A 17,662-nucleotide genomic window follows, 5' to 3' on the forward strand; every position below is an offset into this window, starting at 1 on the left:
TATACCAGTGAAAACCAGGGGACTTGGGAGTTGCTTAAAATAGAACCAGAAACATGCTCCGAGGAATACACAACATTCCCAAAGGTAGTATTTTTCATGGAGTACAGATCATCAAAGGGTTTGCGTCCACATTATTTTTCAATTCGTGTAACTTTCAAATTATGCACACAGTTCTAAAAGTTGCAAACCTAGGCTCCTGTGTACTAAGCTGTGCTAGAGGCAGGTTAGCATTTTTAGTGTGCGCTAACGATTAAGCACATGCTAACTGTTTATATGCTCATAATATTCCTTTGGGCAGGGCCGGTCTTAGGCCGAGGCGACTGAGGCAGCTGCATAGGGCCTTGCGCTTAATTGGGCCCCGCGCGGCGCACTTCAACTTTGCCTCCTCCGCTCCATCCCGCTCCCGCACCGGCGCTCACAGTCCGCTGCCAACCACCCGCAACCCAGACCCAGCCAGACTGCTCTGCTGTACGTGAGCCGCCTGCCTGCCAGAGACTTGCAGCAGCCAGGCTGCAGCGCTCCCTGGCCCTGCTCGCCCAGTCGCTGCTCCGGACCACACCTCTCCTGAGTGAGTCCGCACCTCTGATCCCACCCCGGGCCGCGTGGTGTGATGGTCGCGATGCGTGCTGTGTGCAGACTGTTTGCAGCAGAGCAGTAGATCCGTCCTGCTCGGTCCTCCTGAGTGACACAGTCCTGGTCTGCCACTGATGATGCAGCCCACCCCCGCGACAACTTCCTTCTTCAAGGGTTGGCAGAGAAAGTTGAGAGAGTTCCAGCTTGAGCTTCCAGCCGCAGCCAGTCAGAGACAGAGTGACAGAGTTGGAGTCTTCTTGAGTCAGAGAGTTGTGGTATATATTTTAAAACAATTTTAATACCTTGGTGGTCTATATGTTTTTATATTGTACATTATATTTTACACATCACTTTATTTTATTGTATATCTTTTCATTTCATTTTTATTTTATTGCATATATCTATATTATGTTTTGCTTATCAATGGGGTGGAGCTGGGGCGGGGCAGGGCTAGGATGGGGCCCCAACAAAATTGGTCTGCACAGGGCCCCACACTTGCTAAGACCGGCCCTGCCTATGGGCAACTGCATGGTTAGTGCATGCTAAAAACGCTAGTCCATCTTAGTAAACAAGGCCCCTAATTTTGAGCTTGCAAGAGTAACCCTAGGAGGTCAGTTACACTGCAGAGTGTTGAAGTCATGGCAATTAATGCAGATTAAGGACTGGATCTAGTAAATCAGGCTCAAAAACATTGGCACTAAGCTACAAAGGGTATGTGCACTGTACTTAATACCAATTCCACGCTAAACTTACAGGTCCTGGACTTATGCCTAGTAAAACCAGATGTAAATGCTGGCCCGAACGTGGACGTGCTCAGGTCATATTCTGTAAAATTTGTGCATAACGTTTTAGAATGTGTGCAACATGCCCCCTTTTTCAGATATGCGCTATTTTAAAGTTAAGTGCTGAGCCTTATAGCACGCAGCCAGATGTGCATGCAAAATCCTAACTGGAGCCGGTTATTGCTAGTTGAAGGCTCGTTACTCAAGTTGCACACGCGCATGTTGGGCGTGCAACTTTGGGTACCATATATAGATCCAGGGTTGAGGGTGTAATTTATAAAGTCATTTTTGCCTGTTATAAAATTGTGACCAGTGGCAGCTGTTCACAGGGGCAGAGTTTGGGCGAAGGACAGAGTTCAGTAGCACATGTGTAGATTTTATACAGGTGGTTCCCAAACTTTTTCAGTTTACTGCACCTTTCTTGTCCGAGCTATTTTTCGCAGCACACAGGGCTCCCTCCCCCCCCCCCCCCCCCCCCGGCCACTCATCTCTGCTCTTCCCCACCCCCCCCCCCCCTCGGCCATTCAGGCCATCTTTTTCTGTGCACAAGTATAAAAGTGCTAGGGTGTCCCTATAACCTGCCCCTCCAAATGACACACTATGATTTATAACAAATGAGTACTCTACCTATGAAAAGTTATTCCGTTGTTATACTTCATCTTTCTACATCTGTGTACTGCACAAGCCAGCAAGTTTAAAAATATAAGTGAGACTAAATAAAAAATGCTACCAACAATAAAGAATGACAACTTGGATGCAGCAGCTCATAGGTTTGCTTGCTTTGTTTTTGAATGGAAAGGGAAACTGAGACTGACCATATTGGCTTCAACTTTTTGAGTTCATCCTGTCTCCTATTTTCATCCAACCTCCTTGGCAGTTGCCTCTGCGAGTCCCGAAGGCCGTCTGCTCCCTGTTCCCATTGGCCACGACAAAAAAAAAAAAAAGCGCGGGGCCACAGCAGCCTTCAAGCATGTGCTGTCAGTTCTGCCGGTCCTTTGCCCCCCCCCCCCCCCCCCCCCCCCCCCCGGCTGACTTCAGCTTCCAGTTCCAGGGGGCAGAGGACTGGCAGAACTTGACAGCACATGCTTGAAGGCTGCAGCAGTCCTGCGCTTGCTTTGTTTTTCTGCCGCTGCTGTCTGCGGGCGGGAAGCAGGTCGGGATTTGCTTCGGCACCCCAGAGTGTTTGCTGCACAGTTTGGGAGGACCCTGAGAGAGGGGGGCGGGGCCCTAAGAGAGGGGGGTGGGGGCAAACACTCACTCTCTGTCTCTCATATACACACTCTGTCACACATACAGACTCTCTCTCTCTCTCTCAAACATACACTCAGAGGAAAACCTTGCTAGCACCCGTTTCATTTCTGACTGAAACGGGCCTTTTTTACTAGTAAATGAATAAAGCGGCAGTAAGCCCAACACAGGCTTACTGCTTGCTAAAAAGGAAGTATTACTGGGCTACTGCTGCAGCCCGGCGGTAGTTCCCCACCCCCAGCGTGCCGTCATATCCGGCGCTACAGAATTTTTTTTGTAGGGTTGGGGTGTACCCGGCAGTAATCCGGCAGTGCTGCGCGCTGCCTAGTTACTGCCTGGTTAGCGCGGAAGCCCCTTACCGCCACCTCAGTGGGCGGCGGTAAGGGCTGCTCCTGAAATGGCCACACGACAAGTACTTTACTTGCCGCATGACCAGTTTCTCAAAAAAAAAAAAAAGGACCTACCTTTTACCTGCTGTAGTAAAAGGGGGTCTCGGCGTGCATCAAAAACATTCACCGATACCAGTGCAGGCCCCCTCTTGCCACAGCTTGGTAAAAGGGACCCTTATTGTAAGCTGAAAATTCGATGCATGGCTTTACCCATGTATAGTAGAACCTGACAAGAGAAGTGGTGATGCATATAGGATATTGCACAGAATGTATACTGGACAGAACTTCTTAAAAGTGACAATTCTTTAGGTGGAGCCAAGATAGTCTGTCTTACTTTCTCGAAGATATACCCTTCCTGAAGTTACATAAGCAGCCTTTCTACCATTCTGTCTCCTGCAACATTTGGCTGCTGCCTCTGATTAGGGGAAAGTGGCATTTTTTTTACAGCTTTCCCTAGCACAGTTTGTGGGCTTGTCTGTAATAATACAATTATGAAGGTTAACAGGAAAACACTCAGTCCAGGAGTGATTCCAGGCAACTGGCAATCCCGGAGAATCGGAAGCACACCACCAGTGAAAAGTGCAGCGAGAAGCAAATTAAACCTCATATCTGCCGTCTCACTTGCTTTTTTTTCTGCTTTCCTGTTTGGACTTGAAAGGTGATTGGAGCCAGGGCAGTGACAGTTGACGGAAGTTCTGCAAGGAGAGAGTATTTATTTACAGTGAATCATGGCGATGCTTGTTCAGGATGCGGTTTCACGCAGGATGTGCTGTCCCCACCCCCTAGTTTGATCATTTCTCCAAAGGAAAAAAAAAAAAGATGAAAAAAGAAAAGCAAGTTGATTGTTTGAGACAAGAGCTGGGGCTTGGAGAGAGCACAGGATAACATGCCTGTACTTGGAATGTTTTGCTTATGCATCATCTTAAGAAGTTCTTGTATTAAGATTAGTTTACAGACCAGATATGCTGGGATTCGGTAATCTTTCTGCATTAAAAATAAGAAATAAGGAAATTTTGCTGGGATATATATATATATATCCTACCCTCAGTCATAGTTTGCTATATATATATATATAGATAGATAGAGAGAGAGAACGAACTATGACGGAGGGTAGTATAAGATTTCTCTCCCTCCCTTCCCCAAATATTAGCGATTGGCTTTCAACTATATTAAGAATTTACAGATCACCTTTTAAAATTTTCTTAAATTATTTCAATAAATATGAATTAATAGTATTACAGGATTTTAGCGGGTACTATCACATCTTCAGATCTGTTTAGCACTGAACTCCAGAACATGAGACTAGCCTGCAGTTTTAGCATTAACAGTAACATAACCACATTTTTGACCTAGAGGCTTTGACACACATTTTATAAAATCAAATGAAAGAAGTCATAAACTGGAATTTTATAGACTATACAGAGAGCCCTTCTTTCCACTGAATTCATTGTTGTTTGCAACTTAAGACTCTTGTCCTGTCTCTAGTAGATTGCAGTTTTAAGTCTGCTCCTACTTTCCCAAGTTTCTGTTTCATAAACTCTGTACTGCTCTGGTAACGTTTATACAGGATACCCTTTAGTGCTCCTGAAGACTCCATGCCCTGAATAAAATTATCTGTGGCATTCACTGATTTTGTTACAGAAATGGTACTTCCACTTGATGAGGCGCTACTGGAGTTTTAAAATTCAGTTGTGGTTTACCAGTGGGAAGGTTTTTCTTCATGAAAAATGTGCTTGGAATGTTGTGTGATCATAATCGTTGTTCTCCTTGTCTGTTATATATTGTATCTGTATAACTTCCAAGTTTAATAAACAGACTTAAGATTAAAAAATGGCAATTCTTGGTTTAGAGCTCCATCACTTTTATGAATATTTGTAGAAGTTTTCTCTCGTGGCACCTTATTCCTGGAATACACTTCCTGGACCTATATGTCTAGCTCCATCTCTACCTGTTTTCAAATCTATGCTGAAAACCCACCTTTTCACTGCTGCTTTTTAGCTCCTAGCTACTACTCAATTGCCCTCCCCTTGTCCCTTCCTCCCTTCTCACCCATTACTTCCCTCACCCGTAACTGTCTTGTCTGTCTGTATTATTTAGATTGTAAGCTCTTTTGAGCAGGGACTGTCTCTTTGTATCAGGTGTTCAGCACTGCGTGCGTCTGGTAGCGCTATACAAATGCTAATAATAATAGTTTTGTGACATGGCAAAGGTCTGGATTTTTTGAACGGACATTTGAACGATATGGTTAAAGTTTTAACAGCATTTGGTGAGCTGTTGGAAAGGGGGATAAAAGAACAGGACAGTATCTATGTATGATAAGATGCTTTATTGTAACCCACATTGGGGAAGATTCTTTATCAGTGCTAAGCGTATTCTTTAATCGGTGCCTAGAGTTAGGTGCTGATTATAGAACACGCTTAGTTGATATTTCAGCGCCTAAATCTATGTGCATCCATTTAAACCAACAAAAATGTGGCGTAAATCCTAGTATGTAGACTTAGGTGTATTGGGTCATATTCTATAACTAGGCGTGTAAATTTTGGAACACCCATTTCCCCGCCTGTAACCATGCCACTTTTTGCCCGCATGTGTTAGAAGTTCGGCGCTCATCGTTACAGAATACGGTTAGTGACTTGTGCGCCTAAATTCTAATCAGTGTCAATTAGTGCTCTTTATTGCTTGTTAAGTGCTGTTATCAGTGCTCATGCTCATTAGTTTAAGTTACGTTCGTTGTTGCAGAATCCGTGCCAATGTTGGCGTGGATCTCTAGCCGCACTATATAGAATCTGGGGGTTTGGACAGATTCCTGAAGGAAAAATCCATTGAACATTATAAAATTTTTTTTTTTTTTTTTTTTTTTGGGGGGGGGGGGGGGGGGGGTTGCCTGGTTCTTGAAGCCTGGATTGGCCGCTGTCGGAGACAGGATGCTAGGCTTGATGGACCCTTGGTCTTTTCCCAGTATGGCGGTGCTTATGTGGCTAAATATAACTATTTATAACTATTTTTATAACTATGAGGGTAGTTTTCAAATCCATGAAGTACTTAATAAAGACTTCTCAAAATAAAAAAAAAAAAAAAAAAAGGGTCCCTAGCTCTGGCTGAAAATAGGGTAAAGGGTTGAAAGGCTCACATGCTTCTAGAATAAAGGGAGGTATTTTCTGGGTAGTGGGATGCACAGATTAGAGTTTCAAATGTATATGCACTATTTTGTGACAAAATTGTGTCCTCACAAAAAAGAAAAACAAAACTTGTCCAGAGTCGCAAGGAACTGCAAGGGGTGGGGGGGGGGGGGGGGGGGGGGGGAGACATATCTTTTGATCATGCAATTAATTGTGATTAAAATTTTAATCAAAATGCAACCCTACTTTATTCATGTAGTGGCTTTGAAAATTGTCCTCTTAGTTTCCATTCCATCTTTGTGCATCTTGAGGCAAACCATGTATCAGTAGTTGGAGAATAACACCTCACTCCTGAGCAAAGAACAAACATGGATTTTTTTTTGAAAGTTCATTTAGTACAATGTATTTGGTTAAGCAGCTTCAAAGAAGCCATTTGATTTTGTGCAGAACAAAAATGCCCATTGAAATAAAGATCATAGACTCCAGCTTGCAGCCCTTGTGATTAAATGCAATGGCAAACTGTTTTTGGTACATAAGTACTGCAGTACTGGTTCAGACCAAAGGTCCATCAAGCCCAATATCCTGTTTCTAACAGTTACACTAACTGCTTTTATCACATGCTTCAGCCACAAGTTCAAGAGCTTAATTAACCATTAAGTGAGAAAAATATTTTCTCCTGTTTTGTTTTAAATGTACTTAGTAATAAGCTGCTTCACTTCAGGTGAGCCTTTTAGGTTTAAAAAAAGAATTACCATTAAAAATTCTTGAAATAATCAGTTTGTCTTGCTCTAAGAAATGCTTGTGGTTTATAAGTTTCTTCTTCTGTGGAGGAGTAGCCTAGTGGGTAGTGCAGTGGACTTTGATCCTGGGGAACCGAGTTGGATTCCCACTGCAGCTCCTTGTGACTCTGGGCAAGTCACTTAACCCTCCATTGCCTCTGGTACAAAATAAGTACCTGAATATATGTAAACTGCTTTGAATGTACCCTGTTTCCCCGAAAATAAGACATCCCCTGAAAATAAGACCTAGTAGAGGTTTTGCTGAATTGCTAAATATAAGGCCTCCCCCCGAAAGTAAGACCTAGCAAAGTTTTGTTTGGCCCCGATGGGACATGGACACAGAAACCTTAATTTTTTTCACTGCAACCCAAAGACGAAATAATATTAAAGAAATGCAAGAAGCAAGACTGAGGTGGAATATTTACCTGAAATATATTCGACATGAGTAAGAGATACAGGCAGCCATTCAGTCAAGAGTGGACACTCTCCTACCGCCGCCATCTTACCCGGATACCGGGTGTTTAGAAACAGCCAATGTAGAGCAATTGAAAGGATCGAGTAAGCGCTAACAAATCAGAGGACGCTACAAGTCAGAAGGAAGCCAATGGTGATTGAGAATAAAAAAAAAACCTCTGCCTTTCTGCTTATAATTTTCAGTCAGCGAATCAAAAATAGAATGGTTGCTTTATGGGATATCAACCAATGAAAAGGTTGCAGGTCCAATGATTCCATCGAATCAGAGAATGCTTGAAATTTTTACCGGCTGGGACGGAAACTGATCTAGCTGCTGCTGTGTGTGTGTGTAGTCGTCGTCATTGTGGAGGTGGTGATGGCGATATGGTACTGTGTTGTGGTTTATTAGGGGAGGTTGGTTGTTTTTCTGTGTCCTTGTGAGGTGAGAGCCGGACGTCTATAACACAAAGCAGCGCATTCTTTTCCTTGTTCTTCCTCTATCAGGGGCCATCGTTGGGATTTTTGTGTGTGTGTTTGTAATCATTTGGTCCTCTAGTGTGGTGATTTATAAAGCATTTGGGTATGGCTTGTACCATGTTTCCCCGAAAAATAAGACATCCCCTGAAAATAAGACCTAGCGCATCTTTGGGAGCAAAAATTAATATAAGACACTGTCTTATTTTCGGGGAAACACGGTAGTTGCAAAAACCTCAGAAAGGCAGTATATCAAGTCCCATTTCCCTTTCCCTTTCTTCAGCCCTGTACAAAGATAACAGGTGGAGGTGGGTCTCTGGCTCTTTCTAGATTGTCTACAAACACCTTCTTAAACGTGAAATATAAAATGACTGAAAAAGGATAATTCAGCAATGGAGACATTTGTCTCTCAGAGGTGTCTTACTCATAATGCCTCTTGGGCACTAATATTTATTCAGTTAAAAAAAAACCCCAAATCAACAACCTTGTCAGCTAGTTGCCCATTCTCAAGACCCTTACTTTTTTGACATCTCAAGTTGCTTTGTTGGGCTGAAACTGAGTGGTGGTCACAGGTGTTTGACCCACCCCCTCCTACTTTAAATTTAGAACCTGTACAATATTCTATCCTAGAATAATTTTTAAAGCTAACAACAATGGCTCTTCCAGAAATGATATCCTTAAGAACTTTCCACAATGGTAACCCCCCCCCCCCCCCAACCCTGAACCAGAGCATTAATAAGTAAGACTTATTGATCAAGGGCAGGCTAAGGTCAAGCAAGATTATGTGTAACTAACCTTCACTGAGAAACGTTTTCTTTCTCTTTGAAATTCTACCTAGACAAAGTAGGATTTTTGTGGGATATCATATTACAGAAGATGGAGTGTGGGGGCTCCAGTCTGCTCAGTCCCTGCCTAGTAACTTAACTGTTAGTCTCACTCACACACACAAGGAGTGACTCGGGCTGCACATACTGCAGCGGGACACGTTTATCCACTCCTCCATGTGCAACTTTCTTCAAATCAGTCACCTTACTTTCTAATTCTTCCTACTTTCTTACCCATCTATATGTTACAACTTTGCCTTACCCTTCACTACCAATTATAATGCTCTATTACATATTGTGTTGACATTGCTAGTATACCAAGCCATACTTTGTATTATTTTTGAATATTTTTACTGCTGTAATTGCCTATTGCTCATGTTTGATCTACTCTTACTGTACACCGCCTTGAGTGAACGGCTTCAAAAAGGCAGTAAATAAATCCGAATAAATAAATAGTATCCATTGTGCCTCTTTCATGATTATGTGACGGCCACTAATTGTGATACAAGGTTTGCTTTGCCTGGCAGACATGGGGGTTCAATACATTACAATATGACCTTTTGCTTATTCTGTCCTTTACAGGGCCAGTGGAAGGGCAATAGGTACCCTAGGCCACATTGAGCTTGGCACACCATCTTCAAATAATCAATACTACCCATTCCAGGTCAGTGCTACCAAAGTGCATAATAGGACATCATTCCTTTAAATTTCAAACATTGTTCTGTATACATTTGTGCATGATGGTAATTTCTAAATCATTTACCCAGATAAAGGGCTATTTGAAAATTGTCCACCCTCCTTGTAGTTTAGATCTCAGCTATTCTTATTCCCCCCCCCCCCCCCCCCCAAAAAAAAGAAGAAAACCTGCTTAATGGTTAAACTGGTCCTGCTTCTTTATCATTAGAAGGCAGTGGAGGGAGCTAGGAGAACGCTAGACTGCTCAGGGGAAATGGAAGTGGATGGTACTACTGTAGAGGTCATTGGTGAGTAGCCTAGTGGTTAGTGCAGCGGACTTTGATCCTGGGGAACTGGGTTCGACACCCCCTGCAGCTCCTTGTGACTCTGGGCAAGTCACTTAACCCTCCATTGCCCCTGGTACAAAATAAGTACCTGAATATATGTAAACCGCTTTGAATGTAGTTGCAAAATACCACAGAAAGGCGGTATATCAAGTCCCATTTCCCTTTCATCCAGAGATGGATGTAAGGATGCCTTTGCTCATAGGTATTAATGCACAAAAGATGAGTACGGAGTAACGATATGTAGCTCAAAGGAGTAACATTAGAAAATATTTCTTGACATGGTTAGTGATTGCATGAAGTGGGGAGCAAAGCCGTAGCAGAATTCTAAGAAGCCTGGAATAAGCATAGATGCACCTTAGATATGAGGGTAAAATCTGAAATGGAGGTGGGCTCTGTGGTATTGTATGAGGAATAGGAAGACTAGAAAGACTTTGTGGTCTCTGTCTGCTCTCAGTTTCTGTGCATGTGTGTTTTTTTTATGTAGCTTACTGTATGAGTAGTAATGGGGATTTTGAAAACATCTGGGGTGAATGGATTTTAATGGCTGACAGGCTTGAGGTAAGGTTAGGAGTTGAAATTTGATAGGCTTGTGGTTCATTGGAGCTGGAGGAACTGTTTCAGGTCTGATGAGGGCCTGAGAGAAAGAAGCCATGGGAAGAAGAAAGAGCTGTGATAAGTTGGGGCGTGGAAGAGGTGAATGAGGGTTGTTTAGTATGATAGTCGGAGTAGTGGAACAGTGGAGGAGAAAGAGAGGGTTTACTAGAAGGTAGGAAGCTAATAGAAGAACAGAAGATTGGGGAGAGGAGAAGGGGAGAGTGTGGGAGTTGAGGAGGGGGGAGGAGAATGAGAGGGCTGTATAGTGTGGGACTGCGTTTATTGGGCAGACGAAGTGTGTAAGAGTGTTGCACCAGTTAGGGAAGAGGCTAGAGTAAGAATGAGCTGCTTGTGAGGATGAAGGGAGTGGAGAAGGAATAACAGGTTTCACTGAGAAAGGGGAGAGTAAGGACAGGCTTCATGGGTGAGAGTGGAGAGAAATTCATGGTGGGGGAGAGGAGAACATTTGTTTGGCGGGGAACAGGCATATGGTGAATTAAGTACTGGAGGAATCTTTGAATCACTGCTGTGGGAAGTTTGGAGTGCATGTGTGAGAGGCAGTGGGTCTTAGACGTAAAACCTTCACAAAAATGGAAGCGAGGAGGAGGCTGGGAACTGCAGGCTGGTTAGTTTGATCTCAATAGTGAGTAATTTTAATGGAATCTAGTAGTTTGCAGGATCCAAGGAAGCATGGTTTTATCAGAGGTAGATGTTGGATGAATCTGTGTAATTTCTTTCACTGGGAAAACCAGAGCATTGGATCAAGAAAGATTATTGGATGAAGTGTACCTAGATTTTTAGCAAGGCTTTTGATGTGGCTGTGTATAGGCAACTTATAAATACACCGAATGTCCTTGGGTTGGGCCTTAGTGACTGGGGTAGAAACTGGTTAAGTGGGAAGGTTCAGAAGGATTTTACCCGTGATATACCACAATATTTGCTCCTTGGGTCGGTTCTTTTCTGCAAACAGTATTGTAGAAGGGATATCTGGATAGGTTTGCCTTTGTGCAGATGAGAGAAAAAAAAAGTCTACAACAGGGTAGACATCCTAGAAGATGTTGGGTGAAGCTTGTGGAATAGACTAGAGTTTGGCAACTAAGACTGAAAGGAGTAGTACATTGTAGGGTTGATGATCTTCTGCATGCATAGAATGATTCCTAGGATTGACTGTGCATAATCTTTAGGCTGTCAGATACATACATAACATAACATAGTGATGACGGCAGATAAAGACCTGTACAGGATAATGGCAAAAGCCAGAAGGAATGTTGGGTGGGTAGAGAGGTCATCGGGAGAAAAAGGAGTTGTGTGCCTCTGACTGAGACATCACTTGGAATCCTGTATACGCTTCTGGAGATCGCAGCTCTAAAAGGATATAAGCCGGATAGAGTTTGTTTAGAGGGTGGCTAGTAAAATAATCAGCGTTCTTTTTTCATAGAGCATATGGGGGATGTTTACTCCAGGGACGTAGCTAGAACTTCACTTTTGGTGGGCCTAGGAGTTGACTGGGGGGGGGGGGGAGCCAAGCATTTCCGGTCTCCATCATACCTTTTGCTAGTGGGATTGCTGAAGCTCCACCAGCTGACGACATTCTCTGCTGGAGCCCAGGGCCATGCTGCCTAAGGAGCAGGGAAGCAAGGAGGCTGCTCCAGCCTCTGACACCAACATTTCAGGCAAGCAGGCTGCTCCTGACACCATGCTCCGTTCAATTGCATGAACAGACCCCGCCAACTTTCTGCTCAGACAGGGGGCTCTGGCAGAGAATGTCATTGGCCCTGGCCCTACCAGGTGGATTTTGCTCACAATCAAAGCGGACATGTGCTCACCGCATTATAAAATTACCCCCTTATTCTGTAACAGCGTGCATAAATTGTAGGAATTCCCCTCCTCCGTCTCTGACTCTCTCATGGCTGTGCTCCCTTTTTGAAGCTACGCATAAAATTTATGTGCGGATCCCTGTGACTAAAAGTGCACCTGTAAATTTTAGCACCAATTGATCGTTGGCACCCAGTTAGCGCTAATTGACTCTATTCAATTAAATTGCTCAAACAATTTTAAGCGCCAGTTTGAGGATACGTGTGTAACAACAAAGGGGTTGTACGAGTGGGTGGAACATGGGCATAGCCACGGGTGTTTTGCCTAGCGATGTGCATACCTTATATAGTATCAGATGTACACACTGGAAGGTACACATAGCCTTTGCCAGGTGAACGGCAGGCATAATTTGGAGTACCTGTCACATCTAAGTGTCGGTGCACCAAAACGGCTTTGTTTTACTTTTCTATAGCAGGTTAGGTACACCTTAACTCATTAAAGAATTGGCGCTAAGGGCCCGATTCTCTGTATGGCGCCTAAAATTAATGCAAGTAAGGCAATCACGCCTAAGCGTATTATAAATACAGCATTTGAATGTACTTACGGTATTTAGAATACGTTTAGGCATAGCTCATGCAACTAAATCTAAGTGCGTCCATTTACTCCAACGAAAAGCTGGTTTAAATCCCTGCGCGAAGATTTACGCACACTGACCTGTATTTTACAACGACGTGCATAGATTTTGGAATGGCCATTTCCATGCCCCTAAGCACACCCCTTTTTGCCTGCAGTTAATAGAATTTAGGTGCAGTACATTACAGAATACGCTGAGCAATGTACGCGCGTAAAATCTAATTTCTGCCAATTAGTGCTCGCTATTGCTTGTTAAAAGCTGTTAACGCTGATTGGCTTGTTAAAACAATCTACGAGTGTAGTTTATGGAATCTGGGGTTAAGTGCTCTCCTTTGTCGTATCTACGTTTAGGAACCACAGTATAGAATTACCCTCTTATTCGAATAATGAGGCAACCTGCCTTACCTGCAGATGGGGGTGGGGCTGGCTTTGCTGGGGGCATGGCAGTAATGATAAACTTGCATGCATTCTTCAGGATGTCCAAGAGTATGTATTCAAAGTTTACACAGGAAAAGTAGAGTTTCTGGGTCTGTGCCAGAGTCGGAGGTGGGACTAGTGGTTGGGAGGCGGGGATAGTGCTGGGCAGACTTATACGGTCTGTGCCCTGAAGAGGAAAGGTACAAATCAAGGTAGGGTATACACAAAAAGTAGCACATATGAGTTTATCTTGTTGGGCAGACAGGATGGACCGTGCAGGTCTTTTTTTCTGCCGTCTTCTACTGTTACCTGGTTCATGCATTTTTTTCCTGCACATTTCCAAAGAGAAAGTGTCCTGTCTGTAGGTACAGATAATGTATACTTTCAAAATTGCACCATTTCAGTTACGCTTGGCAACAGCTACTGAGGAGCTTGAATAGTTTAAAATATATGAGGGGAAAGACACAAAAGTGTGTTGTACATTTGCAGATCTAGCTGGGCTGGGAGAGCTCTAGAACCAAGAGAGAGCGTCTAGAATGAAAGGTACCAAAAAGAAACAAATGTTTTCTCCAGAACCTTCCTTAAAATTAATTTCTCGCTGGTTTTATAACGAGGCAAAAAAATGCGTTAGTAATTGTATTCTTTCCCATTCATAGCTGCTAATTATGTCATTCTTATTCCTGGGTCCTTTCCACGGTTCCCATTGTGCGGAGAACATAGTGGAATGTTTTCAAGGACCTATAAAAGTCAGTAGTAATTTTCTTCCAGAAGCCAGTTACAGTCTGCATTTAAGGCAACTAAAGCAAGTGTCTGGCCAACTTTACAGCCTGCCTTGTGAGATGAGCTGCCCTAATGCATCAGGTTAGCCTGCTGCTGTCTGTTCTCAGTGGAACAACTGCCTCTGTAAATACTGGAGCGTGGCTACATCATTATATCCTGTGCCGCCCTCGTGGGCTTCAGTACAAGTGTGAGAGTAATGAGCGAGTAGAAAATCGCTGCACGGGCTTCCCCCCCTCCCCCCCTCCTCAGCCTGCAATGTCCAGGCTGTTTTGTTGTTGAGCTCAAGTGCCTGCTGTAGCTGAAGCCTTCGGCATTTCTGTCACATTCCGCTGAGCCTTGCTCATAGTCTTTGGTTGACTTGTACATCCTTCAGACGATTCTCCACGCCATTTCCTCCTTTTCCACTCCTGTGACCAGCTTACATGTGCTGGGCTGCTCTAATGCTGTTCTCTGAATGAACTAAACTGATGCATTTAGCAGGAGATTGCTAGTGGCAATTCACAGAACAGAAAAATAGTAAATGATGATGGGAGGACCAGTTTGACCCAGCCAGTCTGCCTGGTTGTCTTCCACTCTAGTTTTTTTTTGCCATACCTAAAACATAATTTGCCTAGACTTGCACTACAAATTAAGTCATATATACAGTTCTTCATACATGGAAAAAAAAAACCCCACACCAGTTCCCATTATATGTGTTAAAAAAAGTGATTTTTGGCTTATTTTCAAAGGGAGAGAAGGCTTATGAGATCACCGGGGTCAATTTCCGGAGCAAATTTTATGTTCACTGGTAAGTGGTGAATGCGTATCTCGCCTGTCTGGAGTATTTTTAAAAATTATATAGATAACTTTTGAACTTTATAATTCACTCAGTTTTGGCTCAGTTAGGGAAGGGGCAGAGGCGGTATTGAGCCACTAACAGCCTAATTCTTTATATGGCGCTAAAAATTACACATGGAAATTTGGGTGCATACTCAATTAGCGCCAGTAATTGGGTGCTAATGACTATCTGCACTAATTAAAGTTTACGTGTACATTTTTAGGCGCTCGAATCCGTGCATAAATTTTACGTGTGGATCCCAAAAGGGGGCGTGGCTCTGGGAGGGGGGTATAGGCGGATCGGGGGTGTTCCTGGAATTTACACACAGTTTTATAGAATCAGGGAGATCCGCACATAATTTGGGCATTAGAATTTGCACCGGGTTTTACTTGGCATAAACCCTTGCTCCTAAAATTGGACATGGATCCCGCTGCCAAACGCTGGTCTATAAACAGCACCCAAGTCTGAGCACCACTTATAGAGTAGCGCTGGCGCAAAAATTTTATTGATGCTATTATATCGAATTTTGGCTTAATTGGATGTTTGTTTAATTTTAGGCTTGACAAATTATGGGGACCTTTTACTACCTAGCGGTAGCCCTACCACCAAGTTTGCACGCAGCAAATTGGCCCTTTTGCTGGGCTCAGAAAGATCTGTATAGTAAGGAATTAATGTCTGTCTATATATGTAATGACAAAGCAAAAGGATTCTCTATATATTCAATGCTGAGCAGTGTTAAACAATAATGAGGAAAAAACCTCAAATACCTCTCGGCTAAAAATAACCACCGGAGCGGGACCGCGTCATCACTGGCAAAAAACCTCCTTACAAAATGACAGCATAGAAGCACCCGCACTATATCCATCCCCAACACACATGTACATGTGTAACTCCGAGCACATAATTACACACCTAATCCAGCTCCATATGTGTCCACCTGCCTGTCACCCACCCTCCAAACATTTCAGCATACCTTGACCCACCTCTTTACCCTACTTCCCACACACACCTCTGTATACCAACAATTTCCATGTCTCTACAATCCCCATCGACCCCCCCCCACACACACACCCACCTCACCAGCCCACATATACACATGCATCCCTGCCATATGCACTCTGCATGCCTCACTTAACAACCTCCTCAAAAATTCACACCTCCCAGTTTCCCCAGCAAACCACCACAAACGTTTGCTGTGCCGTATCACACTGCTACAGGTTCTCAACAATTGTAGGTATATTGCTTCATGAACTGCAGCTACTGGAATAAGGGGTCCTTTTACTAAGCCGTGTAAGTGTCTGCGCACGCCCAGTGCACGCCAAAATGGAGTTACTGCCCGACTCCCGCGTGGCTCTTGTGGTAATTTCATTTTTGAAGCGCATCCGATAAATTATTTTCAGACACGCGTATTGGACGTGTGCCCAGTGGCATTTGACGCATGTAGGTCATTACCGCCTGGTTACTGCATGAGACTTTACCACTAGGTCAATGGCTGGCAGCAAGATCTCAGACCCAAAATGGACGCACTCCAGTTTTGATTTTGCTGGATGTCCATTTTTGTCAAAAATTTTAAAAAGGCATTTTTTGCAGGCTTGCTGAAAAACGGATCGGCGCGCATCCAAAACACATGTACACTACCACAGGCCATTTTCAGCGCACTTTAGTGAAAGGACCCCTAAGGGATGTGCTGCTATAAGTTTTAAGAAAAAAATCACTAAATTTTTGTATGTAAAGTGCTTGATGTATAGCAATTTTGAGGGTTGTGCTTTGCATAGCTAAATCGGCTAAATTTGTGTACTGTCCTCATGCTCACGCTACTTAGAATCAAGAGGCTGGGGTAGTAACAAAACAAAACTGCTAAGAGAAAACAAGCATTTGAATGGAGATTTATTACCCCAATACTGAACGGGTAAAACATCTCATTGGGACTTGCTAAGGAGGTAAGTTTCAGGGAGCAGCTGATATACATTTTTATTTATTTATTTTTTTTATTTATTGAATTTCAAATTTTACAAATGAATATCAATTTGTAAGGTAATACAGAGAAACAGTTACAAGGCAATTACAAAATAAAAGATATGGATATCTAATCGTAATATTTCTTACTCTTCCTTAGACCACAACAATTATTTGGGGGGAGTGGGTTTAAAAAACTAAAAGGAGAATTCAATAAGGAAAATCAAGTTTTAAACCACAATTGGCATAGTCCTATATTTTATCCCGTCATATTCTATTCGCTGATTCAGTTGTTCCAGTCTGGCGGCTAGTTGGAATCTTAGAGTCCAGAAATACCTTCAGCTGACTTGGCTCAAAAAAGACATATTTAACACCTAATAAACGTATCACACATTTACAGGGATAAACCAATGTAAAAATTGCACCCAAAGTTTTTACATCTTCTCTCAGGATCAAAAATTGTTTTCTTCTTTGCTGGGTCACCTTTGTAACATCAGGGTATACCCATATTTTTTGACCACAAAAGAGTGCTGTGGAGTTTTTGAAATATAATTTCATAATCATATTTAAGTCCTGCTCAAATACAAAGGATACTATCAGAGTCCCCCGGTTAGTTATTTCAACCATAGAGTCTTCTAATAATGCAGTTAAATTCTGTAAGTCCATATCATTTCTCTGAGGGGCTATGTTCACCATATTTACTGATTGAGAAGCCTCTCCCCGCGTCTGAGTAGCTGGAAGGTAATACACTTTATTGCAAGGGGGAATATCTTTAGGAGAGAGCTTCAAAATCTCTTGTAGATATTTTTTGAAGAAATCATAAGATGAAAGTGCAGGTGATATTGGAAAATTCAATAGTCTGAGTGTAAGACGTCGATTAAAGTTCTCAATTTGCTCTATTTTGCGAGATGTTAGCATTTTATCTTTAACCAAGGTGTCCACAGTCAGTTTCACTGTATTTACCTCATCTTTTACCTGAGATACTTG

General features: G+C 43.0%; 1 protein-coding gene across 9 annotated transcripts in view; it reads left to right on the forward strand.

Moving 5' to 3' along the window:
• The window catches only part of FOXP1 (forkhead box P1), an 801,754-nt gene that overhangs the window by 162,166 nt on the left and 621,926 nt on the right, over nucleotides 1-17,662 (forward strand). The window contains exon 4 of one of the 9 annotated variants that reach the window (XM_030208060.1): nucleotides 9,224-9,305. The exons of the other annotated variants lie outside the window; for them this stretch is intronic. The gene's annotated coding sequence lies outside the window, so the exon portion shown is untranslated. The remainder of the gene's footprint in view (nucleotides 1-9,223; nucleotides 9,306-17,662) is intronic. 9 annotated transcript variants of the gene reach the window in all.

This window comes from Microcaecilia unicolor, chromosome 6 (genome assembly GCF_901765095.1).
Source record: "Microcaecilia unicolor chromosome 6, aMicUni1.1, whole genome shotgun sequence".
Taxonomy (NCBI): Eukaryota; Metazoa; Chordata; class Amphibia; order Gymnophiona; family Siphonopidae; genus Microcaecilia; species Microcaecilia unicolor.